The sequence below is a fragment of the Buteo buteo genome, chromosome 7, assembly GCF_964188355.1.
Source record: "Buteo buteo chromosome 7, bButBut1.hap1.1, whole genome shotgun sequence".
In the NCBI taxonomy this organism is placed as follows: Eukaryota; Metazoa; Chordata; class Aves; order Accipitriformes; family Accipitridae; genus Buteo; species Buteo buteo.
The window spans coordinates 6,468,784-6,495,737 of record NC_134177.1 but is presented as its reverse complement, the minus strand read 5'-3'; the positions used below and the strand labels follow the sequence as shown (position 1 = coordinate 6,495,737).

Genomic DNA, 26,954 nt, shown 5'->3' with positions numbered 1-26,954 from the left:
GTCCTAAACATCTCTTAGCTTGGGGGATTTCCAGAATTTGTCATCTTGGTGGGTTTTTTTGTGGATGATTCTTGTGGGGTTGGGGAGGGATTGAATTGTTTCAAAGTCTGGGTTTATCTGCACTTCATATATTGGTGGGGAGATATTTCTCAGCACAGTTGCATGAGGAGTTTGCCAAATATTTCGGGTCTGCTGGGAGACAACAGCTTCCCGGGCCCCATCCTCCAAAAACTTCTGTATGTATGGGCACAAGTTCTGTGTATACTTGTGTGTGTGTGTGTGTGTGCGCGTGCACACAGAGATCCTATTTACCTGCCATGCCCATACTATGTTTTGACTATAGAAAAGAATATATTCATGTGCTTCTACTGCATTGCTTGGAAGGCATAGTTCTTGCCTGTCATGTGGTAAAAGACAACGAGCTGCCCCTGCTGAAGAGAAGAGAAGGGTGCTTAAAAAGCTACCTGTTGTTAAATATTTGTTCTGAAATTGTGATTTCACCATCCTCCTGCTGTAGGCTAATCCCATCAGTATGAGGATGGAGGGGTTGAAGTGAGCTGAAGATTAACTGGAACTGCTGGAGTTTCAAGTGTGTGAATTTTTTAACTGGAATAAGTTTAAAAAAAAACCAAACAAAAACAAAGGGACACTCCCCCCCCCCTCCACCAGATTGTTCTTATCAAGGTTATATTCCAGGGAGCCTTCCCCTCTGGTATTGGTTGTTTTTCCACCGTGCGCTCCCCATCATGAGAACTCCCTTCTGAACTGTTTTTCTTCTCAGCTGCTAAAATAATGGTAGAGGGTGACCTAATTTTAACTGGTGCATATTTCTAACAATCAGTGGAAACTATGCTCCTTTAACGGCCTTTTGAAAGCGTCATGTTTTTGTGGAGAGCAGAAAAGGGAAATAAGCTAGCTGGTGCTGGCGCTGCTGGTTGCATGGCTTTGCTGATCGCATTTCCTCTTGCTGTGTTTGATTCTTTTGGTGCGTCTGTGTGTTACCTTATGGGGTGAAAAAAAACACCCAGAAACGTTCGAGTGTAGGCTTTCTGGGAGGTGAACACTTCTGTGTTCCCTTTTTGTCCTGCTGTACAAGAAAAAATCCTCCTCTTAATGGTTTTTAACTTGCTGGAGTAATCAGGTTGTCCTCGGTGTGATTCACTTGGTACCGGTGCCAGATGGGATGGTGACGGGGGTGGAGGGGGGAACGCTGCTATCCAAACCAAATTAGTAAGTATTGAGGTATGAGTTCAGGCTAAGACTGACTTCAGAGCTCTCTTAAACTGAAGTCTTGGAATAGCACCCGCTCTATAAACAAAAGGAGACTTTGATATAAAGCATACATAACTGTTTATGGTGTCCCACCCTAAAACCCAGTGCAGAAATAAGATCTCTGCGATTCTTTTCCTCCAGATACCACCGCTGTATTTATCTCTCGCAGCAAAACAAATGGATCAACTTTCAAGACACACAGACCTTCTGGCTCCCTCCTAAAACAGCCTTTAGAAGTGGTCCATACCTAGGAGCAGTGTCTTCTGTAATTAGATGCCTGTTCTGCTAACATTTCAAACCCATCTCAGGCGAGGCTGGGGTATTCCCACTCCTCTATGCTGGTGCTACCGGAGGTGCACCATTGCTGTCCTCTTAGAGGCTGTGTGTGCCTCTGGTTGTATTTTTGGATGTGGAAGGAATAATTCATTGTGGTGTTTGCTCTGGTGCTGCCTTCCTAGCCTGAGCTTTGCAGGTCCATCCCCTGCGCTCTCTGCCAGAAGCCTGGTGACCATCACCTCCCCTTCACACGGCTGGTCCCTTTCTGAAGCGAGAAGAGTAACTCTCTCGTTGGGAAGAGGCAAAAGTGAGATGCTTATTCCAGGCAGGGGAGAGCATCTTATATTTGTGTGCTGCGAGACTGCTGAAACAGGATGGCAGCCCTGATGTTTCCCCCAGAAAACCTGACTTAGCACCCAGCTCTAACACTGCCACATTGCTGTATTTGTGTTGGAGACTACAGGTGTCCTGGTGGTAACCAGCTGGCCTGCCCAGGACCTGGAGGGACACATGCAAGGTGCAAACCTCCCATTGATTCCATGGGATAAAGTGCACTGTTACGTTGTTCTGACGACTGAATGATAGCACAACCCTACGGGGTGGGTAGCCTGAGAAATGTCTGGTAGTACTACAGTAATGGGAGCATCACGACAAGGAATGGTTTGGACTGCTTAAAGAATACCCTCCAATGGTATTAGCAAAAATGGTTTAATAGGAATTTATATAAAAGTGTGACTTCACAGAATTCAATGGCTAAGTTCACTCTGTTACTTAATACATGGATGAAACGTATACAGGAAAATTAAGTTAGAATCAAACTAGAATTATGTATACAGAAGCAGAAGATGCAATAAGGTAAAAGAGAAACATACAAAGTAAAATAGGGTTAGAATTGATTTATCGTGATTGGTACAGAGATTGGGAGTGTAAAAAGGTAGGGGAGACCCTCCTGTTGAGTCACGAGGTTCAGAGAAGACCCCCTTGCTTTTTAAACTCCTGTCGGAGTCTAGGTGTGGCTGGATCAACTCCTAGTCCCAGACTTGGTCAACAGTTTATATCTAAAGCGATTATAATAGCAGCGTGAGATTCATTCACAGTTGAATAAAGTTCACAACGGTGACTTACATATAGATTTGAAAAGCAATATTTGTAATATACTTGCTATAGAATATTCAGGTTAGTATATACACACATGCACAAAGACACTAAGAGATATACATATAAGCAAGTAAAAGAGGTATACCTGTTAAAAATTCCCCTCGAGTTCAGTGAAAATATTCAAGTCAAACGCTTCCACATCTTTCTCGAGGGGCGAAGGGTTGAGCCTCAAGGAGCGGAGAGTATCAGCCCAAGTCTTGCCGGCTTTTGGTGACAGACCTCCGATCTTCGCAAACTGAAAAGTTTGCAAGCTCCGAGAGCCGTCCCGCTCGGGGGAGATGCCGGTCACAGCTGCGGCGGTCCAGGAGAGCTCAGAGGGTCTCACTTAGTACTGCTGTTTATAAGTTCGCGAAATGATTGGGCTATAGTCATCAGCAAATTACTGGGATTCCAGTAGCGCTGGTACCGTTTCACATGAGTTACGATTCAGATAAGGAAGGCTCCAAGGCTGTCGGAGAATGAGTTAAGATTCAGATACGGGATGTTCCGAGGCTGTTGGGAGAGGACTGAGATATGTCCCAAGGTTGTCAGGAAATGACTAATTATCCCTATTCCCGTCCCCAGCCTCCGCCAGGCAGGAGGAGTCCTTGGTACGGTCATGCAGCTCCCTGTCTTAGCCATGCAAGAGTTCCCGGCGTGGTAAAGGGACGCTTAACCGCCCAACTCATTACACTTATGCTAAGGCCTAACGAGTTTGTAGATCAGCCCAGAGATGGGGAAGAAATGCAGCACCACAGGGAGCCATCAGAGAGCAGTGGTTCAGGGAGCCAACCTCAGGATCCACTATGTTGGAGAGCTTGGGGAGACTCTACCACAGCACATGCCTTCTCCTTGCTCGTAGGAAAAAAGAACGTATTGGCCAAGTCCGGTGCACGCTAAGAGCTCCCAGAGGGAATGCACCCCTCCACCGAAGCATGGGCACCGGCATGAAGCTTGCTGCCCATCTTGCTTTGATCCTGCTTTCTGGGTCATGATCCGAAGATCCCTTTCAGGTGGTACCCAATGCTTCTGTAAATCAAAGCCTTGTTCTCTAAGGCTTGTGTTCCAGAGGCAAAGGTAACTTGTTCGGATTGATCTCTGTATTTTCAAGTAAAGGCCTTTCTTTGCTCAGGACTGCAGGTTAAAACAGCACTTTGGTGCTTCCTAGCTCTGGCCATACCCCAGTGACATCCGAATGCTGCAGGAGCCCTCAGCAGCAACCCGCTCTGCTCTCTCTCCTCTAACCCCAACCACAAGCTCTTCACTTTGGATAATTGCAGAGAGAAATAACGTTCCTCGTTTGCTGCTTAACAATCTCTTGTGAATAGCTTGATTTTTATTTTAATGAGAGACCGCACCGTTGATGGTTTATCTCTCTAATTGAATTGGAAGCTTTTCTTTATTTTCTAATAATCCTGCATCTAATGTTACAGATTGTAAACTGTTTTTGATAAAAGGCTGAGAGCTTGCTAGCTCTTCTGCCAGACATTGTTGCAGTAGTGGATTTTTGTGTCCTTGGATTTTCTTTTTTTTAATTTAAGGTGCTTACAGAAATGGCTAACAGGCATACGGTGAGTTGGACTTGGGGAATTGAGCCATTGCCTTGCTGTTTTTTAGCAGGTAGCTGATGGCTGAAAGCAAAACTGTAAACACAAAAATCACTACGACCCTTTAGAGAATTATCTAAAGTGTGAGGAAATGCTGCTTTTATGTTCCAGAACATTATTATTACTGCTTATCTCTACTTTGCATTAGAGAGCAAGCAAAAAGTCCTTAAAATACTGTGTATGCTTAGATTGCCTGGATAAATCACAGCATCAGGGCTGCGACTGCTGGTGTGTCACACACCAATAAATACATGGGTTGAAAGAAAAAGAACACTAGGTTACTCAGAAATACCTTTCCAACAGATAGTTACACAGCTGGGGGAAGACTTGCAGTGGGCTACTTGTTGTGCACTGAATATGTTAAAAACCAAAGCAATCCCCTGCTGGTTTTAGACCTGCTTAGCCATGGGCGTTCACACGCTGGCCTGTGCACAGCGTCGCCAAAGCAGGATTTTGATGCAAGCTTTTGCAGTAGTGAAAAAAATCAGTAAATAGGTCAGATGGTAACCTTTGCCTCTCTCATCTTGTGTAGTTTTACAGCATTGAGCCGGGAAATAAATGATGTTGAGATTACATACGCACATGCTTCTTCCCAACCGTACCAGGAGGACAACGGTCATTAATGCCAAGTGCTGCTTTGCTGAGTGCCCTGGGGATGCGGCTCTCCATTTACAGCTTTAGCAAGGCTTTATTTTACAGGGTACAAGATACAGTACTGTGGGCTAACTCCATAACTGCACAATAACTATTGATTGTTTAATTAGCTGGTAAATGCCATATAATCGCTAAGCCATTACGCAGCATTATTCTGCGCTCTAATTTAGAGCGTGTGGGATCCGTGAGCCACAAGCCTTACAGCCGTGGCTCCCCGGGGAGCTCCTCCACCATCATCAGAGGATGGGGCAGAGCAGGGGTCACCCCCCCAGGAGCCACCTCGGGGTGCCACCAGCCACCTCCAGGCAGGACGCCGGGCCCCAGGCTGTCCCTGTCCCCTGCCAGCCCAAGTTAGGCAGCCATTTGAAGAGGACACGGTTTTTGCAATTGCTCGTTGTTGCGCTGCGTTGTGTCTGGCTGGGGTATATTACGTGGGGTGTGTGTGTGAAGAAATGCATCCCAAGGTCTTTTGTCAGGGTTTATTTACTTACTACCCAGCTGGCGTTTGCCAGAAGCCAGGACTGATCCACCTGGAGGCAAACCCCCAGGTTTGACCAAGTAGATGAAGAAGTTGAGGTGCATAGGTATGAGAAAGTGAGTAAAGCATCTGAAATCAAAGGTTGCCTGTTGCTGGAGAGCTGGGAGCAGCAGGGCTGCTGGGACACTGGTCCCTGAGTCAAACCCCTGAGACTGTCCCGAGCCCAAGCCTCTTCTCGGTAACATTGTCCCGGAGTTTGTAGATGCCAGACAAGGAGGGATAACGCGTGTCCTGCCCTCCCGGGTGCTGTTTGTGCACTCCCCCGCACAGCGGCATCCTTGCTAGTGCCACCCCTGGGCATCCCACCGCTGCGGGCTGGTGAAGTAGCAGGTGAGTATGCTAAAGAAAGGCTTTTAGAAGACTTTTTTATTTTACTTTTTTTTTTTTTTGAGTGGAAGTATGAGAAAATAACTAATGTGCGGTCTGTGCCACGTTTAGCCTGCCTGAGGTCTGGCTCAGCCCGGCTGCTGCTGATCAAGTGCTGGGCCCTTGCGTCAGCCCTGGTGAGAGTAGAGACTCTGCAGGTTCCTGGGTCATTATTAGCAGTTCAGATAATTAGCCTGAGTCAAGAATGACATTAATTGTTTTTAATAATCAGTTGTTTTATTGTCTCTCTTTCTGAAAGGCTGATGGTCAATAGTTGGATAATTAATTACTGTTGCTTTTAGCCATGTGGAAGAAGTTACCATGCTGCACACAATTAATATTTCCTGGGGATTGTTGCTGTAAAGAATTAATCTTAGTTTACATACACAGCTTTTATAGCTGAAGACTGACTGCTGTGCCTTGCTTGAGAGACCGGGCTGAATGCATGCAACCCATGCGCGCTGCCTGCAGACCGGGTCATGCTGCTGGCCACCCCTTGTCCAAACACCCATCCTGCGGTGGTGGCTGCTGTGTGATGGTCCTGAGCATGCCGAGGGTACCTGGTGCCCACTTTCACGGGCCACCAAAGGAATTCAGAGCTCCGTTGTCTTGCAATCTAAACAAACAAGCTTTAACAGCCAGCTATTGCATTTGAAGGTGCATTGTAAGCAATTTCCCTTTTCCCACCTTCTTGTTTATAAAATGAACTGTGGTGTTGTGAGGTTGGGTGTGACTTGAGCCAGACAGGTTCTTCTAGCATCGTATCCTTGGCTTTGGGTCCTTCTTTTTGTTTTCAACCTCTTCAGAGATCGCTTTTGCTGCATGGCAGGGCAGGCTGAGTGTGACCGCATGTGCGTGTATGCATATAGCCATCCCTCATCATGGTTGGACTGTTGCTGCAGACTGAGGCAAACAAATGAGGGCTTGGTACCCTCTGATTTGGGTAGCTCCCCGGCTTTCCCCATGATCTGGTGCTGTGCTGAGAGCCTGCTCCATAGGGCTGAGACAGGGAAGCACCTTGTCTCTGCCCCACTGGTGCAGCAGAGCATTTAACCAGCGCCGAGCAGACGTGCCCCATCCAGGGCTCTCCTTTCCGCTGGGATGGTTTTGGTGGTGGCTGGGACTGCTCACATCCACGTCCAGATATGGACCTGCGTGGGTGGGCACCGGCCGCTCAGCATCTTCAAGGTCGCTTAAGGGCCGCGCGAGTGTGTATGGATTTATGAGACTTACAAGCTGCTTTATAATCCTTTCATATTACAAGCACAGTATTAAATATTAAGCCATTGTTTCCGCTGGGATGGCTCCCTGTGCCGGCAGAGAGGATGACGGTGCTGCCGTGTGAGGATGCTTGCTGGGCTGGGGGTCTCTGCTGCTGCCGTAGGCACCAGCTCATGGGTGGTGCTGGGCTTTTATCAGCTCTTATTGGGTTGCGGGAAGGGGCTGGGCTGGCATACTGGTATGTGATAACACGTGCTAGTGTTATCAGAAGGAAAACAGGCGACCTCAATTTATCAGCTTCCCTATGATGTTAAAATACATCTAGAAGAGAAGGTCCTTTCCTTGCTGACTCAAATGGGGTATGTGTGTTTCTGAAACGGGGACTTGTTTTTGCCATGCAGGCAAGGAAGTCTTAACTGGAAAATGCTTAAAATGATGTTTCACTCTTAAAAAAATAAAAAATAAAAAAAAAAAAATAAAAAAAATAAAAAAAAAAAAAAAGAAAAAGCTTTGTTACCAGAGCAACTGGTACATCTTGTGCTGCTTCATTTCTCTGAAACACAGAGAGAGCCCTCAGCCCTCCCTCCCTCCCCGCAAGAAACCAGCCCACACACACCTACGCACCAATATGTCACATTAACTTCGCTGCTTTCTGAATAATGTAAGGGAAAGGTGCTTTTTACATTTCAGTCCTATAGAATACAGGTTATAAAAGGTGATTAAAAATGCTCCTGTATTGCCTTCCTTTTAATCTCTTATTACCTTTCCTTCCCCTCTGGAGTTTGTGATGGGAAAGGGCAGGGTGAAGGTCGGGAGCAGAGCGATGCATCTGTGAAGTGACATTTGTCCACTCTCCCTTCCGTTGCTGGAGGCCCTGCTTCTGTAAATACTGCACGATTTCGCAGGACAAAAAAATATCTGCAATAGCATAGGGGGAAAAAAGCTACTTTTGAAGATGCTAAGTAAAGTCAACGGTGTGCTGCAGAACATGGAGGACATGGTGGTGGGTCTTGCAGCACTGTTTGTGTGGGTGCCAGGCATGGATAGGGATGGAAGGAGAGCCCTCTCCTTGACTTGTGGGGATTAGAAGATGCTCCGTGCAAGCACCTGCTCTGCAGAGGATGTGAGGAAGCACCACGTCCAGTATCAGCACCTCCTATCCCATAGGAATGACTGGACTGGGAACTCAGACCTGTCTTTTCTCAGGTCTTCTATGAGGACACTTGAAGTAGGCCAATTCACTGGTTGGCTCTATGGCCCCAGTATCCATAGGTTTCATGGTTGTGGACCAGTGCTGCTGGACGTGTGGCTAGTTTTATGCGAGCAGAGCTGCAGAATAGTCTGGGAAGGCGAGGATGTGGATGCCCATAGCTATATTTAACACTGAGGTCTGAGAAGACTCACTGCCTAGAGGTCTACAAGCACCCCAGAAGAAATTGGTCCACGTGAGTCGTCAGGCTGGTCTGTGCTCGCACGGCCGCTCTTGACATTGCTCAAAGTCCCTTGACTTTGGTCAGGCTCTTAGGGTCTGTTCACAGTGAGATACTTGGGCATCCAGCTACCATCTGCATCGCTGAACCTGGGAGATGGGGGTGCGGGGGGGGAGCTGTTTAGAAATAGCCAGCTTTCAGAACTGGGGTTATTGCATGTGAAAGCATCACTTGCCCTTTCAGGAGGTACAGCTTCTTGTCCTACTGAAGCTTTCATTTCTCTCCTCACTGCAATATCTTACAATAGTGTGTAGTATGTTGTAAGGGTGTGGGTGAGGTATGGATGCTGTAAGGCTCTGGCGGATTACAAAAAGCATTTGCTGTTAGGATATACCAATCTAATGGTAACCCTGGGCTGCAGGGCAGCAGATTAGGAGCATCTTGCTCTAAGTAGAAGCTGGTACTGCTGATTTTTGTTGTTGTTGACTTCTTTATGGTATTTGAAGAGTATCGGTTAGTCTAGTGAATTGAAGCCTAATGCAGTGTACAGGAAGCCTCAGGTCAAGTCCACGCTGTTGCAGATTTCTCCGGTCACCTTTGCTAAATGGACTCCTCTCCTTTCCCATCCCTTTCTTCTCCCCTCTCCTCATCAGAAACAGGGCAATGCTGGGCTGGTCTAGGGGCAGAGTTGGGAGCTGCATGGTGGTACCAGGACTGAAAAGCCATCTATGAGGAGGTGGTGTGCTAGGTGCCCCTGCACCAGCATTTGGAAACCAAAAGATTGGGGGTGAGGCTGGTTCCCAGAGGAGCGAAGTACAGCAGCTGTTAGCCATTAGTAGGTCAGCTGAACAAAACAATCTGAAGAAGCACTGAAAAGTAGGTTTGGGAGCTGGGAGGTGTTTTGTTCCTCCTGGCTCTGAAGGTGCCACTCTCAGCTGAGAAGGCAGGAGAGAACTTTTTGGAAGGTTTAGAGACGGGGATGGGGGGAGCAGCAGCCTGGAAACGTTGGTCCCAACTGTGTATTCGAGGCATTCACGGATGCTGGAGTGTTTGTCTTCAGAGACGTTTCTTGCTTGTCATTTTTTATATCTTTTCAAATTTTGATGCAGCTTGACTTGCGGCTGACCCTGAGGACTTGAAGGCAAGCGATGCCTATGGGGAGCCGGTTGGAGCTCTGCATCTTCTCCTGGTTACGCTTTGAAGGCTTGCTGCAGTGAGAAATGTGTGTCTCTCTTGAAATCTGCAGTTTATTCTTAGGTTTACCTGGGAAGCCCTTTACACTAATTACCTAAAGATGGAAAGTGCCAAGCAAACACAGCCTGCTTCCAAATGTTGTGGGGTTTTTTCCTCCCCTCGCATAAGAATAGCAGATTGGCAATTTTTTTTTTTAGGTCTTTAAATTTTTTTGTGTGTTTAGGTCTCTAAATTCTTGTGTTTGAATGTGCTCGTGGAAGTGTGTGGCTAGGAGCCCAACTCCATCCCCACATCTCCACTGTGCTGCGCTTGTCCCCCAGCCCCTGTCTCACTCGGCTCCCTCTGTAGGTGGCTGAGAAGGTCAATTAGGGCTTCAGACAGCACTGCAATCAGCTGGAGAGGGATGCGGGGGAACCTGAGCCTTCGTTAGCAAGAGCCGTGGTGATCCAGCCCAAGGAGTCCTGCGTGGTACCAGGAGCAAGGGGAGGTGTCCTGGTGGGGATGCAGGGCTCATGCTTGCCCGTGGGTGCGGAGCATCTCTGCCTGTGTGCTCGGTGCTGCATGTCCCGGGGCTCATTGGTCCCTGCCAGCAGTCATCTACCTTGGGCTGGGGTGGGCTGAGCTGCAGACCAGTGTGTTGACGTCCCAGGGATTACTTGTATTCTTAAACTTCCCCCTGTGGCGACATTTCTTGCTCTCCACTGGGCAGGGCAGTGCTCTAAAGAAGAAGTGTCGGTACGTGCTCCTTTTTCATGCATCACCTTGGTTTTCCCAGCAGAGAGAATGTGAAGTATGGGATGCATCCAGGAGACTCATCTGTAGCCCGCAGGTCTGCAAGAGGATGAGAAATCTAGGTGCTGGGCTGGGGCTGGTGGGCTTTGTCTTGGTGTGAATCTCTGCTCGAGTGTGGCAGTTGGACGCAGGGGCTGTAGGAACCTCCTGGGTTGTTGGATTACATCAGTTTGCATGGTTGGGGGCTTTCACTAAGGGCCATAGCAGCAGTGGCAGCAGGAGCACCCCAGAGTGGGAGGGATGCTGCTCTGCCTCGGTTTCTACTGTTTTATAGGGGTGCTTGCAACCTGTGGCAGTGAGTTTCCAAAATGAATAGCCTTCTGCAGGTCTTTTATTTTTTTTTTTATCCACTATAAAGCTGAACCTGATGACAAATGATACTTGAAATGACTTGGGCATGCAGGGGCGAAGAGGGACAGGGAGGTAATCCAGCCCAACGTGTTTAAAAATGGGAGCCATGGAGGGGAGATAGCTGCATAAAGGACAGAACTGGATTTCAGATGTCCATAGTTAATTTTACAAAGCAGCCCACAAGCCTAGCCTGGAAGCTGTGCTGGCTTTGTTAGCTCTCCATGGGCACTAAAGATCAAGAGGCAGAAGCACCTTATCTGAGCAAGATTCATTAACGCGACATGCTTCTCACGCTGGAGATGATGCTTCACCTCAGCTGCAGGGAACAGGCCATGCACTGCGCTCCCATCTGATTGCGTTTCAGTGGATGTTGCCTTAGCTTGATGTCATTTTAATTTTTTTTTCCAGCTAGTGCTGGGTGGGGATATTTTTTCAATAAGTCTAGCTATTGAGTTCCAAATAAACAAAGAGCGTTAGCTCGTTGCAGTTCTTCTCCTCCCTCAAGAAATAGTTATTAACAGGGTCAGTGTGAAGAAATGTATTTTATGTTTGTCTGCATGGTATCTGGACCAAATGAGATCAGGCTTATACAGTAAAACAGCTACATTAAAAAAATTTAACTTGTGGATGCCTCCTTACTAGTTAAAAGGTGTCATTCGTTCCTCGCAGGTTTGCATTGTTTTCCTTGAAATAACTGTGTGTGAACTTCAGGGTGGTTTCTCCATCTGGGCAAGCAACCTTGGGATGTCTGCAGGGACTCCTGGTGGGTGCCCCAAGATGATGGGTGGGATGGGATGGGATGGGATGGGATGGGATGGGATGGGATGGGATGGGATGGGATGGGAGCCTCTGCTGCTGAGCTCTCATTCAAGCTCCTCCTCCAGAAACCCTGTTGTAGTGGTAAGTAGTGGTCGCCATGCCAGACAGATGGTTGGAAAGGAAAGCTTGGCGCTTGTTCCAAGGCCTCTCCTTCTCCCTGTCCATTTATCCTTGATTTTACCGGTGAGGGTGTAATGGCCAGGGCGCTGGGCTGGTGGGGCTGGGTGCCTGCAGTTGGGTCAGTGTCTTGTCTGGCAGTGCTGGTTTGCAGTTTAAAAAAACCCTAACGTATAGGTGACTGTTGCTGAGGAAGGGTTGAACGTGTTAACCTCAATGACAAAGAAAACAAATTTAAGCAGATTTTTCTTTTAAACTTTTTTCTTTTAAATTCCACATGGCAGATCTGTCCTCACAGAGCCAGGACTGAGGCATGGCCACGGAGAGCAGTACTGCACTTATCTCCGCCCTGAATTAAGCTGGTTTGCTTCATGTCAAGGAGCAGAAAGAAAAGCAAGTCACTGCAATGGGACATTCATGGTAGCAGCCCCATTTTTCATTAATTGCTCAGGTCTCTGCCCACATTTTCCCACACCTGTATATCCATGTTCAGATGTACTAGGTTTAATCCTAATATTTCACAGCTTCTGTATGACAAATTAAAAATCCTTATGAAGCATAGTGAGGACTTGAGCTTCAATTTGTATTGTGGTCTTCCAAGTGCTGAGCAGCTGGTGGCAGCCGTGGGAGTCAACGGCATCATGTGCCGTCCCTGGGCTCCGACATGCTGTTGGTGCCGGTGCTGAGGTCCAGCGAGCGGAGGGGATGTGCTGGGAGAGACCCTCATCTCTTCTGCCAGGGTGTCTGGGGCCAGCCCCACATTGGCAGCAGTGAGATGCAAACAGGGAGCCATTTCATCCTTCCAGCTTACTCTTTTTTTTCCTGCTTTGCATCCCCTTTTGAAAAGGTGGGAAGTTTCTGCTCCAGCACACCTTGCAGTTGATAAGTCTTTATGCTAATACTTACCTTGGTGTTGCAGTTTGTCCCTGGGCAAAACCATTAGTTGGGAATATGATGCCTCATTAAGTATCTAACTTGAGCATTCAGAAGTCTCCAGCCAACCTCCCCCCTCCCCACCTGGTACATAAAACCTCTTTAGAGTTTGAAGCTCCTACAGACAACATGAAAGGCTGGAAACACATCTTTATGTTTTACAGAAGTAGAAATTCACATGTAAGCAGTGATCAGGGCTTAGGAAAAAATGCAAATAGCACTGGACTTGCCATTAGCCTCTTGTTTTGTTAGAGCAATTATGGTTATAGCCACAGTGGGCAGTACTGCTGGTGCGCAGTAGAAATGCCTTCGCGTTCCTGTGCTTCAGAGATTTTCTCTTTCATACTTTAATTCAGCAGGTCCAGGATCAAGGCCAAAGCTTTTCTTCTCTACATAACTAATAGAAAGACAGCCAATTCAGCAGAATTTCTGTAAATAGCCTGTTCCAGATGAATTGCAAATTGTGTATCTGAATGCCAGTAGGGCTCACACAAGGGGTAGATTGCAAAAGAAAATGGAAATCTTGTGTTAGAGGAGCAGGCTTCTGAAACGCAACATGAAATTGCACTTTCAGACTTTTGCAAAAGCAATATTTGCTGTAGTCATGAAACTGCACAAAATGCAGAAAACCAAAGTCTTGATCCCTGGTGCTGAAGGGCAGCATCCAGTGGATGAATCCTCCCGGTCACACAGAAAACGCTCAGCATCTGCTTAAAATCCTATAGCAGCCAAGCAGCGAGCTGGTCCCTTGAACATTTACCGAATGAGCTCCTCCAGTATTTTTTACTTTTTTTTAATTGACCAAGAACAGCGTCTCTTGGGATAGAAGAGCCGTGGCAGTCATGGTGTGCTTTGGGGTACTCTGCCTTTAGCATCCGCACAGAATTGGGCGTTTAGGGGTCGTGGGTACTGCAGGGGAGCTGCTCGGCTGGGCGGTGGGCTGGGGCATGGCCCCCGCCCAGCACTGACCACTGCTCATGGGGTTCAACACCCACGGGAACAGTTGGATTCGAGGTCTGTCGCTGTCTAGCCTTTAAAACCCGGCATGGATGGGACGGGTTTTTCCTTCACGCTGGCTGCCATGTAACTCCTCGGACTGTAAATGGATTTGCACGCGTGCTGCTGTGCTGGCATGCCGGGTTGTGCAGGGCAGGGGAGATTCAGGTTACAGCTTTCTGCTTGCGGAAGGGCACCGGGGACAGGGAGAGAGGCTTGCTCTCGAGCTCTGTGTGTCTGTCTTTGGCCTGGGTTGACTTGGGCTCTGCGAATCATTTGCATTTAGCTTTGCTGCAGAGTATGTACAGCGTATTTGTTCGCCCAGGTTAAGCACTACAGCACTGCGCCAGGGCTGCACCTCCATCTTGCAGCCTTTTTCTCCCTTATGGCTAACTTGGGGTTTTGGGTTGGTTTTGTTTGTTTGTTTTTTGTTTTATTTACATCTACCGGTATTAGCTGAAACTTGGCATGGCTCAGGAAAATTGGTGCCTTTCCCGTGCTGTTCCGCAGCAGATACAGGCTTGCATGCAGAGTGGTGCCAGCAGCCAAGTGAGGGCACGTAGCAAGGGACGTGGATTAGCCAAAGGGCCGATGGTAAGAGCACAATTTTGGGCTAGCCTATCTGACGAAGATGAGCCTCTTTCTTCCAGATCTGTCACCTTATAGAAAGAGCCCTAAACCTGTGATACAGTGCCCAGGGCCATGTTTCGTGAGGTCTCAGCATGGCACCAGTTGGATTTAAATACGGTGAGGGAAGAGGCTGGGGGGGGACAGCGAGAGCCCCGTCCCTCACGCTGGCTGAGCCCCCAGCAGCAGCTTGTATCTGCTGATGAGGGTCCGAGAAACCCCAGCCAGTCTGCGAGGGCAGCCTGCATCCCTGGGGAGGGGATGCTGCTCCTGGCATAGCTACAGCAGCGTACGCCTTAGCCTCTGCTAATTACTAATTACTGCCTTCAGCCCTGTTCCAATACTAGGGAATATCGTTTGGGTTGCATGAGCCCGCAGATGAGTTGGCATGGGGAGAAATCCAATGATGGGCAAGAGCAAATGCTCTTGAAAGCTCAAGCACACACTCCAAGCATTAGGTTTTTGTTCCCTTATCGGTGACCGTTCACAACCTATTTGGGAACGCACTTGAGAAGAAATAAGCTAATTACATAATTTAATAAAAGATGTGAGAGTACCAATCTAAGCATGCCGGCAATGTTGGAGGAGCTGGGGCTGCAGGACGTGACTTGCGTTGCACGGGAGAGATTAATCACGTCGACTCCTGGGAGACAGGTCTGCTAGAAAGGTGGTTGTGTTGGGTGCACTGTTCATATCGTTAAAATTAGGCTGTGTACAAAAACTAATAAAAACAGAAGAAAAGATTTCTAGCAGAAGGGATCAATAACTTGAAAGCATTTTAATTCAAAATTAGAAAAATGAGACCGGTTATGGGCAAGGAGAGTGTATTAATAAAGGAAAATGAGTATTTCTTACTGCTGGTGTGAAATGAGATAATTTAAGAGAAATGCTCTAAGTGCCTTTTGTCACAGTTAATGCCTTTTGTTAGATTTCCAAGCAAAATGGAGCCTGGGACTTTCAATTTCAGGGTTCTCAGATGATCAAAATACCGTGGGGCAGACTGATCATCTCATACTTTACTGGAATGAGGTCATCAATAACTTTTGCCTGGGTGTGATTTACACAGTTGTCAGTGTCTGAATTGCCATAATATGTCTCTGCCTTGGAAAAATGCTGCATTCGGAGGAGAAAAAAAAACCCAAAGCAGGAGCTCTCTGGGTAGCTGGTTCACTGCTAATAATGGATACAGAAAAGTGATTACTTGTGATCCATTCAAATAGAAAGGCTCAGCCTCTAAAGCTGGAGGCATGGAAGCTGTTACAAGGTCAAGCAGTGTCCTTTAAGGAGAAATAGGTGGCGAATACTGTCAGCTGCAGATAACACATCTGCAACATCATGAAAAGTACATCTGAAATTAAGATTAAAGGTGCTTTGCACTCATCCAGAGAGGGGGGGGAAGAGAAGATAGAGGCGAAATCAGAAAAAAGAGGATTAGCTTTTGGTGGGTGACAAGCGATAGCTCTGGCCAGGGAGAGATTTAAGCAGCAAAGTGCTCAGTAACCTGGGGAATTATCAGAGGTTTCTGCAGCTGCTTCCAACTGATGGTCTTCAACAACCCAAAATTCTTTGTGTTTGAACCTCTCTCTCTCCCCATGCCTATGTGTGTACATGCACATAGAAAATCTCATCTGCAGCCCCAAATGGCAGGCTGGGAATCCGAAAACCAGAGGCCCTGGTCATCCGCGTTTGCAGAAGTCTGCTTTAATTTTAGAGGCCTTAGTTTACATTGAGGGGAAAAGGGATCTGACCCTCATCTGTGCTGGTAGACATCTTTTTTGTTGATAGACTGCAGGTCAGGGTGCTGAGAGCTTCTGAAAATCAAGTCCTCCTGTCTTGGTAGATGTTTTCAAGTTTCTGCTTTAGTAAATGGGGCTAGGAAGCTTTGCTGAAGGTCCTGCAAGAGAAACTGGACCTCTTGACTGATGGATATGAGCCAAAATTAGCGTTTCTTAATATGTTGAAGAGGGAGATACTGTAAGCGTTGTCAGTCCCACCATGCTGAGAAACCCCAGTTTGTGACAATACATTTTGGCTACAACCTCTCTGAGGAGCAGGAGGACTCAACCCTTTATAACCGTGGCAGTGGCTTCACAGGTGGGAAACTTGGATTCGTGTTCCCAACTTAGAGTGATCCCGAAGGAAAATACCTCCCCTGAAGCAGAACAAGCAAGGTCCAAGGGCTCTAATGTGCTTTTCCTCCACCTTGGGAAAACACCACAGCCAAACAAAACCTACGGGTTTTTCATTCAAATCAGGCACTTCGATGCAAATCTCATTCTTGCAAAAACTTCCAAAAGGCTTGGGGTTTATTCCATAGTGGAAGAAAAATGCGTTTGCAAATCTCAAGCGTTTTGGGCAAATGGTGGTGGTGTCCTGGGGTCAGCAGTACCCAGGACTGCATGTCTGCTTGCTCCCTCTGCGGCAAGATGCTTGCTGAGCCCCAGTTCATCAGGTCCGTAAATACCCGGGCGTCTGGGAGACCTTACTGGTGTCTGGTCCGTAGCTGACCTTTCATTTTGCTAGCAGAAAGTGAAGATTAACCCTGAGATCAGCAGACTACAGTGAAGATTGCACAACCGTGCTATAGGATAAAAATAGGCACAGAAACTGGAAAGGGGGAATATCGTATCTGTTAAAGATCATCTATGTGCTATTAAGGTACCAGTGACCAGGCCTCACCCTGAGCTTGTGGAAGCTTTACTTGCATAAGAAAATTGTGTATGAACTATAACAACCTGCCAGGTGTGTGTCCTTCTTGTACATATGTGGACCTCGCCTTCTCCATTTTCTCATCTGCCCAAGCTAGTCTTATCAAAGCAGCATAGTGTTTAATCTGAGGCGAGCGTCAGAAGAATAAGCTACTATGGTTTTCGGTAGTGTAGTACAAAATTCTTTCTGCATTTCTTGGCGCTTAGCTATTAATGAGGCATTTGTTCTGTTTGCTTAAAAACCTCCCAGCAGCTAGCACATGTACGCTATGCAAATTATTTGTGGTCTGGTTAAATACTATTTTTCTAGGAAGGGGAAGAACTGAAATTAGTAGAGGAAAACTAAGTAACATTAACCCTCTGTAGGTTGTTCCCTCATTAATTATTTTGGTTATTTGGCTCTTGTGATGGAACTGAGCATGCCGCTGTCGTTAACAGCGATTCGGGGCCTCGGTTTGAATAGTCACGTACCCCTGAGTGCTTACTTCGGGTGGCAGTGGTCCAGAAAACTGCCAGGATCCTAATTAACACACTTTTTCAATGGACAATATTAATATTCATACTATTATACTGTAAAATGAGTAATTTGAATAGACAGAATGTCTTGCACTTTCTTGATCTCTTGTGGATTAACCTACAAAAGGCCATTGGCACTCATTCTTTCAGGCCTTAATGGGTACAAAGGCTTCTAATAAAAGTGTGGGGAGCAGAGGTACCTAAAAATGTGTAGCAAATATAACGCATCTGATAGGGATGTTAATATTTTTTTAGAGCGGTGAAGGAAAATGTGAAGGGAAATGCTTGTAATAAATGAGCACCTCCAAATGATGGAGGGGTAAGGAAGGCAGCTCTCGGGAGTGACCGGTCCCACAACATCCATCTAAATGATGTCAGCCCAGCAGCGGTGATGCAGAAGTCCCCAAGCTGAGCCGGTGCTTAGAGGAGAATAGTACCGAAAGGGAGAAAGCAAATATATGTTTGACTGGAAAACAAAAGACTTGAAAGGCTGGTCATGTTTTATTGATGCCCACCATTAGGGGCTACCACAAGATATACTACCGATTTTAGCAAAAGGAATTGAAGTGCGGAAAATGCTGTGAAAGAAAAGAGATTCACCCAGAGGAAAAAGCAGAGGTGCAACTGAAGCAGAAAACACTGTATTTAGCAAACAGGTTAAGAGGCATGAGGGTTGCAGGATATGTTCGGGTAAGCAACCAACTCATTTACTAAAGTATCCAGATTACTCCGTTCACCTATGTGCCCCGTACGTGCACAAACCATGCTATAGCAGATACGCTCTGCCTCTCCTGAGGTCCGACTGACCTTGAGTCTTCAAGGAAAGAGAAACTGGCTTTGGATTCAGTATTGAGGGAAAAACCACTGCTGAAAAAAAGATGAGTCTCGGCACATCTTCAGTTCAACATTCAGTATAGAGCAGGCTGTTAGCTGGAGGGAGTGAGCTTTGCAGTTGCTCCATCCTCTAAAGAGCTTTTGCTGGTGCAAATAGTGCAAGAAGGAGGCTCTTTCGGTAGCTGCAGGTTTGGCTGTGGTCCCTGCACGACTTGAGATCCTACAGAGACGTTGGTCTGTTGTCAGCAGCAGAGGAGAAAGCCTACTTGAGTGCAGAATTGATGCTAACAAATTGTATTTTGACTGGCTCGGTGTAGGAACGAGACCACATCGAACAGAATTGGGGGATACTTTGAAGAATGGATAAAAGGGGGTCGAGTGAGAGGGCAGCTGTGGACACAGATTACCTGGACCCAGGATGGTTTCTGGTGGCGTCACACACAATCTGTGCATTCGCAGTGCCTGGCACCGGCTGTGGTCTCTTATGGAGGATGCGAACACATCTTAGATCCCAACGAGGAGAAGGCATCTGTGACAAACAGCATTTTTCTAAAGAGGAAGGTGACTGTGTGGCGCCATGGGGTTCACTGTTTAAAACTGATTTAGTTCACTCTGTATGCAGGTAGCTTTGACTTCTGGATGAAAGCTTAACCATGGAAACCGTAGCTGCCAGTCAGAGCAGCAAACCTCTTTCTGCAGAGCCTGGTCTGACTCTGCTCTGCTGGTGGCATCTTTGTCTCTGTGGCCTGCAGAAGCTGTTGGAACAGGACAAACCTTTTTTTCTGGAGGTAACTCATCAACCCCTCTGCCAGCAGCCGAGATGGGGAGACAAGACTGCATTACCCAGCTGACTTTAGGTGCTGCCTTTCAGCTGATGGTAAGACCTGAAGCATTTGTGTGTCTCTGCCTAGGCTGCATCCATCAGATGTTCAAACATGGGTGGCATCTGCTCTTTTCAAATAGCTTCAAATACCTCTTTTTATGATGTGTTCATAATGAACTCTTACGTTTGGTACCTCCCATGAGCTCTTTCTATAAGCTGGGACACGGTGGGTCCTATGCAAACACTGAACATGGATGATGTACACGCCTTCGCCCTTTCAAACCCTGGCACGTTTGTGCATTCAGCAGCAACACCGATGGCCATGTTAGCTGTCACCTGGTCCACTGTGTCCCAGCTGGACCATGTCCCCAGCCTGCATCTTTATCGAATGTCACCCTGAGAAATGGTCTCATAGCATAAAGATTTACATTGAGCTGGGAACCTGTTCCCATCAACTTCTGGGAAAGTACATCCCCATAGCTATCAGCAGGAGTGCCGCAGCAGGGGCACTTGGTCTTCTTGGCTCTGTGAACTCGGTTAAATATTTTTTTTTTTAAAAAAAAAAATCTGTAATAATTAAGGTGAAAGGAGAAGAAAAAGAATGTCTTCTCAACCTGTGTCAGAGGTTGCTTGAGTCCCTGCACAAAGGAGCCCACTGGTGAGATTGGAGGCATCCCGTTAGTTGGGAGCTAATGGAAAAATTAGAGGCTTTTAGAGCCTGAGTCAGTGTCGTGAATCAAATGCTGAAAACCTGCTTTGTTATTGCAGCCTTAAGAGAACTAGCGAATCTCCTTGAAGGAGTTTCTGTGATTGAATGAGTGGAAAATAAAAGTCCACATCCCACATGCTTCTCCACGGCCGCCGTGGGGGGCTTGCTGGGGCTGGGGCTGGCAGGCTCCCCCGTCAGCCCTCGCTCGCACTCTCCGCAGCTCCCTCCCTTGAGCAGAAGATATTTTGGCTAGCAGTGAAACAGCCAGTGAGTCAAAAAAGGAGGAGGGGAATAAAAAAACAACCAAAACCAAAGAAAGGAGAGAGGAGTAATAATAAAAATAATACTCCAGCCCATTAGAAGGGGAGGGAAGCGGGCAGCCGAGTGGTGCAGAGCTGTGACTCAAAGGCAGCTCCGCTCCTGACGCGTGCCGAGCCAAGCGAACGCAATCCTGCAGCATCTCCGCTGATGGGCTTGGCAGCTTCCCGACAGCCGGGGAGGCAGCGAGGCCGGTGGGCTGCGCCGCTTTCCCCCATCCCCTTTATCCCTCCTCCGCTCTTGTTTCCAGCGCCGGTGTCTCCTGTCTCCGGACGATGCCCGGATCGGTCCCTGCCTCCGCACGGAGGGTTGCCCCTTTGCTCCGGCCGTGGAGAGCCGGCGAGATCGAGGAACGGTAATACGGAGCGAGATGCCCGGTGCTGGGTGGCACGGATATCCTCCTGCCGGGTTCACGCACATGATAAGCTGAGCTGAGCTCCCTCGCTGCTTCTTCCATCTGCCCCGCGTCTTTGCTGCCAGAGTTCATAGAAGTACTGAAATTTATTTTCCTGCCGACACTTGCTGTCCTTAAGCGTCCTCCTTTTTGCGAAGCGCTTTCCTTTTAATTGATTATTTTTTGGAACTTTTGGAAAAAGTCCCAAAGAAGGCCTTAAAATAGAGAAATCACGTAGGTTTAAATATTTTTGAGGAAGGCTGGGAAAATATTCTGCAGCCTGCTCCATGACCTTTTCATGTCTCCTAGGAGGCCGACAGCAACTTATTTTTGAATAATCCCCCAACTGCATTCAAAATATGAAAAATACTCATTTGTATAGCTGTGTATTTTGCTTCAAGGTGACAGAAGCAAGTTAAGCCTTAAATGTACTGACTGTTGGCAAGCCAGGGCTGATGCCAGGAGGGTATTTGTGTCCATCAGAACACCAAGGCACAGGGCATGATTTTTTTATTTTTATTTAATCTCCCTTATGAGAAGGCTAGGGTTAGCCAGGCTAGGCTTGAAGGTCAGTCTCAGCTCCGCCTAAAAGCTCGCATGGCATTTTACTCAGCTGAACTTTAGAGGGTTTATTGCTTCATTCTCTAGCCTCAACCCAGGAATTATTTTCCCCCTTTTTGTAGGAAGGACGTTTTCTCCGAGATCCTTTGTTTTGGTGATGGGGGAAGAGACTTTTCTGGCCCAAAATACTCAAAACTAACTTCTTTTTTTCTTTTCTTTTCTTTTTTTTTTTTTTGTCCTTATCCCAAAATCTGTATATAATGCAATACCTGTCTGGAAGCGTTATTTTTGAGCTTTGGTTCCCATTCTGGGGTTTTGCTTTGTTTTTAATGCATTTCTGCAGTGCGAGCTGCTGCTGTTCCAGCTAGCTCTCCTCACTCGACATGGAGATAGTTAATGAGAGGTCTTCCAAGGCTCCCCTTTCTCAACCACATGCCTTTTCCTGCCTGAGGTTAAGTGTTTCTGCTCCTCAGGAGCACCCTTTGCGGGAGCAGCTAATTGCCAGCGGCTGCGGAGGTGACGGTGCCCTTCGTCTGCCAGCCGGAGCGAAGCTGTTAGCGGCGTGACAGCACGGAAATGAACCGTTTATTTTCTAATTACTATTATTTTGGCAGATCTTCTGAAGGGCCTGTAACCGATCTCTGACTTTGGCGAGGGGTGGCTCGCTCCAACCTTGGCTGTAGAGCCATGTTGTCCCGGTACAGCGTTCACAGCCTTTGTCAAAATACTGTTTCTTGCTAATTTTGTGTAATGCTGTCGGAGGTACTTGAGGCTGGGACTGAGCAGCCAGTGAAAACTGCAGTGGAGGGATCCCTGTGTTCATCCATCCTTCCCTGTCCCACGGGATCCCCAGCTGCCACGGGCAGTGCAGGGAATGGGGATGGTGCTCTGGAATAGCTACCCCGATGTCAGGATTGGCCTGTGAAAAATGTCAAAACACATACTGTTTTGAACAAAATGAGGTATCTGCTTGCAAAGGAAACAACTTTTGTTGGTTAACTTGAGCTCCCCACAGGTTCACAAATCTTGGGCTGTGCAGAGGTGAGGCACCCAGCTTGCTTGGTGTTGCAGTACAGAAGGAACATCGCCTCTTGTGGTTATTTAATGATGACTGGCTCAATCTCGTCCGTATTAGTTCCTAATGTGGTTATTTACGTGCTCAGCCCAAGCATATGAACAGCCTTTTTGAAATCAAATGGGGCTGCTTGGGTGTCTAAGGGTGATGTTCTCCCCTTTATTTTACTGGCCCTCACATGGTCAGAAGATAAAATTATATTCTGTTTTTCTCCTGTGAGACCACATGGGTATATTAAGCCAGGGACAGATGGGTATAGATGTACCAGAAAGAAGAAAGCCTCCTCCTTCGGCACAGGCAGTGGCCGAGGAGACCCTGCGAACGCCCCTGCTGCGGCGCAGTGGGGAGAGGATGCTCGAGTCAAAATAGCAAATTACTTTCAGCAGCGTTTCATTTAAGAGCCAGTCTCAGTTACCACTCCAAGACCAGTTGAGTATGATGAAGAACTAAGAGCCAGCGGATTATTTCAAATTCCTTTTTTTCCTCTGGAGACGGGGGGGGGGAGTAATTTTTAAGCTGTCAGGGCTGTATCAATTATCAAAGAGTAAGAGGGCGGGAGGGAGTGCTGTGCGGAAGCCCCAGGGGGTTTGCTGCTGCCAGGGTGGTGTTACAGGGGTCCCAACCCCATGCCCCGGGGGTCACATCCTGGCCTGCCAGAGCAGGGCACGGGTGTTGCTGTTCCTTCATAGGGCAGGCGGGGGTCCGCGGCAGCTGCGGCGAGGGGATGCTGGAGGAGCGAGGACCGTCTCACCGGAGCATCTCTGCCCACCCTGCAAGGCTTCAGGTGGGACCCAGCGGGCAGCCGAGGGTAGCGGAGGGGACATTACTTCCAGCAATTAAGACTTTCTTCATTCCCATCATCTTTCAGTTCTGAAGCAGCATTTACATTCATATCCATTTTTTTCCCTGGCTGCTGCATGATTTGTGCCGAGGGGACCTCTTTGGCAAATGCCTCCGACAGAAATGTGCCTTCTTATCCCTTGAAGCTGAAAGCCATAAAAAAAAGAATGACTTTAATGAACAGACCTTGCCGAATCACCACCTTGAAGCTCTAGCTGCTCATGTGAATCAAAACCTGCTGAAAGTAGGTCATATAGTAAAAATGAATTAGGTTTACTTCACATTTTATTGACTCTGCTAGTTTTTCATTCATAGAGGCTTATAGTTAGGAGTGTATCTTGTCTTTTTAATGCTAGGCTGAGGTAAAAGGGGAAAATACTGTCCTTTTTCCCCTCCCTTTTAGTTTGCGTGTTTGGGGTGGTCAAGTACATGATGGATGCACTTTCTCTTTTCCCTGTTTATTTATTCTTTTATTCTCCTGCATGGAAGAACTGCTTAAGTGATGATCAAACTCCCATGGTGCGTTCACAAGTGGGAATTCAGCCTGGTACCAAAAGTTTGTGCAACACCTAAATTCATCTTAAAACTTCCACAAAGGGTTGAAGTGGTGGTGTGGTGCCTGTTTGCAGGCAGATGGATTACGCTGCATCATCTCTGCCTCAGTGCTCTGCTGAACCAGGGAAGGACACTGGGACCAAGGATGTTTGGGGTCTCCAAACCTACTTATCTTCTTGTAATGGTGAGAAGATCCTGGGTGGCTGCACTGAGGTGGGCTGCAGGGGACACTCTCAGGTCCAGAGGGTGCCAAGGTTTTTCAGAGGGAAGATTTTCTTGTTGCCTCTCATTTATATGATTCGCTTTAATTATCAGGGAAGAAGCACAAATGAAAATCACGATGGATGCTTGTTTTGTAGAGCTGCAAGTTGGACTCCACTGCATGCAAAGGAGGAAGGGGGACCCAGATGTGCAGCCACATCTGTGAAGGTTTTATCACCAATGCAGCAGCCTGTTGCAATCCTGGGAGTTAACCTGGAGTTTTTAATTCATATTTGGGTTGCATTTATTATTCTATCACCAAGTTAGCCCCTTTGTTTGTTTTGGCAGTGTGGGGCTGCAGCAGCAGCATGCCACTTCCCAGAAATCTCTGTGGACGGGGTGGGGGGCAGTTGGTGGTTTTGGGCACTGAATAGTCGAGTATTTGGGAACGTGAGGAGCAACACTGTATTAATTTTGCTAAAACCTGGGACTTCTAAGACCAATCTGGCTGGGTTTTGGATTGAATGCTGTCACTGTCCCCATACTGTTGATAGGACAAAGCTGGCTGGTGCAGGCTTGGTGTGGGACGTGTGTGCCTGGTGGGTTTCAGATAACCGCCGTGCCCTCTGTTTCACAGCCGCGTGATCAGATGAATTATCTTTTATTTGTAACGTTAAATGTAAGTCAGTGTGGCTGGCTTACAGCGGAGCAGACCAAGGCCAGTGGCTAGTGTGTGGATAGGATAACCACGTCAAAGCGTGACTCTGGGACCTACAAGTGAGTCACTGTAGCTCAGACCCCATTTAAATGAATTCAGAAGGACTTTCTACAAGGCCAGTTGGCAGGATACATACATAAAATAGTAAATAAAATGGCAAATAAATCCTGGAAACATCTAGATCTTGCGTTTCTAAATGATCCAGCACTGATCCCCGGATTTCCAAATCTGGGGAGTTTGAACCATGTTCCCACGGCAGCGCATGGTGAAGGGAGGGATGGGAGTTGGGCTGGAAAAGAGGGGATGCAGTGGAGAGGATTTTCAGCATCCAAGCGCTGCAGCCATGATTATTGAGCTTTGTTGGCATACGACAGATCAGGTACTTGTACTCGGGATGAACTGGTCAGATTCCTCCCCAAACAGCCCAACTGGTCTAGTCCCTGTCCTTATGGCCATGGGGCTGTTGCTCCTCAGACATGATGGGGTGGGAACACTCATGGACCAAGGCAGCAGGTCTGGTGAGACCCTTCAGTGGAAGGTACTTAAATTGGGGCGTCTTTGGGATGTGCTGAGACGGGGAGTGAAAACCACAGCACAGTAACTTAATTCTTCAAGAGACTTGGCCAGCATTCAGGACGACATGCAATATATCTTGGAGAACATGAGGGATGGGTTTGAACAGCCAAGGCTGGTGCTGAAGGAGGGGCAGCAAGGACAACAACGCTGCGCTTGATACCTGTTGCTGGCAGGGCTTGGGGCTGGTTATGCTGATCATTTCTACCCCTTTTTAGAAGGTTGGAATTAATTTCCATATTTTAAGGAAGATGACGGAGGGCTTCAGTGACGTGGTGGATGCTGTAGCCCTGAGATACTGCAGTGGAGATGAAGTGAGGTAGGTCTCAGCTTCCAGTGCTAGTGTAGCAGCAGGGTGCCTCCTGGGCTTTTTAACTGAGAATTAAATGCACTAATTAGGATTCGGGAGTGTAAACAAGGGGGTGCAGCTCCATGAGTTCGTTTGACCATGCGGTTACGGCTTGCAGCAGCTTCTTTCAACAGTACTTACTGCATGCAGGGAGGATGTTTTTCTGGTGGGAAGGAACTAAAAAAAACATAGGCCAGATGCTCGCCTGTTGTAAGCAAGGGCAGTTGTGCCGGGCAGCGCCTGTCTGCCATCCTGCAGCTGGGAAACTCGCTGTTTAAAAGATGAAGGTGTGAGAACTTGTCTACGTGCTTGCGTGTCCTCTCCTCGGGCCAGGCAGCAGGACAGCATCGCGTGGGTTAGCACAGAGAGGGGACTGTCCTCCGCTCCCGGCCTCTCCCCTGGTGGAGCTGCCTCCTTGCGAAACAGTTTTCTGGTTTTGTGAAATCCTGGATTTTGGGGCGGTCAGACCTACCTTGTCATCTGGCAGGTGATGGACTCCACACGTTATTTCTACGGCGTGGGCACAACTGCAGGTCGGGCACCTGATTGGGATCAAACTTTTTAATTTTGGTATAAAGCCTTCAAGCATCAGCGGTTCCACTGTTCCTCCATTAATCCCTGCTGGTGCTTAATTACTCTCACTTAAAAATGATGCACTTTATTTCCCATTAGACTTTGTCCATCCTCAGTTTGTAGTTGTTGGATCTTGTGGTCTTTGTCTGCCGTTATCTGCCTCTGTCTGGTATTGTTATTTCTCCCGAAGTTTCTGCTGGAGTTAAACAATTTGGTCTCAGCTTTAGCAAGAAGCTGGGAGGAAGAGAATGGAGAGAAGGCAAAAAGGTTGCAGCGGTGAGATCCCATGGCTTTGTGCATGCAGTGTTCTTTATTTAAAAGGTGTTTTTTAAGGGAGACATGTAATAACACACAGCACTGAGGTTTTATCTTGTGTTTAGGATTTCTGTTGTAGGTAATGGCAAAACTGAACGAAGGCAGCTTCTCTAATGATTGATGATTTTTTTTTTCCTGCCTTCCTATCTCTTCTGCCTGCTGTAGATGGTACATACTTTAAGGGGGTGAAAAATCCCTACTGATAAATTAGGATTTGTTTTGCCACCTTCTCTCTGCAATTATAGCTAACTGCTTTGATCTCAGCTGAAGACCTTTGTCCAATGACAGAAGATAAATCTTCTCTACCTGTGGTTTCATAACTTAAAGAAATAGAGCCAGAAATTGTCTGGGTAGGAAGAGAGAGTCTCCACTGGTACCCCTGTACCAGGCTGCCTGGGGAGGGCACAGCAGAGAGTACAAGTAGCCTCTGTCTTTTTAATTACTGCTGGACAATCCACACATTACCTAAAATCACAGCTTGAAAAAATTAAACTATTTAATCTTGCATAATACAATGTGACATACAGATGAAGGCCTGTAAGTAAACCACTATTCTACTCCC

The 26,954-nt window shown here is 47.3% G+C and overlaps 1 protein-coding gene across 4 annotated transcripts in view; it reads left to right on the top strand.

Annotated features, from left to right (window-relative positions):
- TNIK (TRAF2 and NCK interacting kinase) overlaps positions 1 to 26,954 on the top strand; it is a 167,962-nt gene that overhangs the window by 29,631 nt on the left and 111,377 nt on the right. The window lies entirely within an intron of this gene.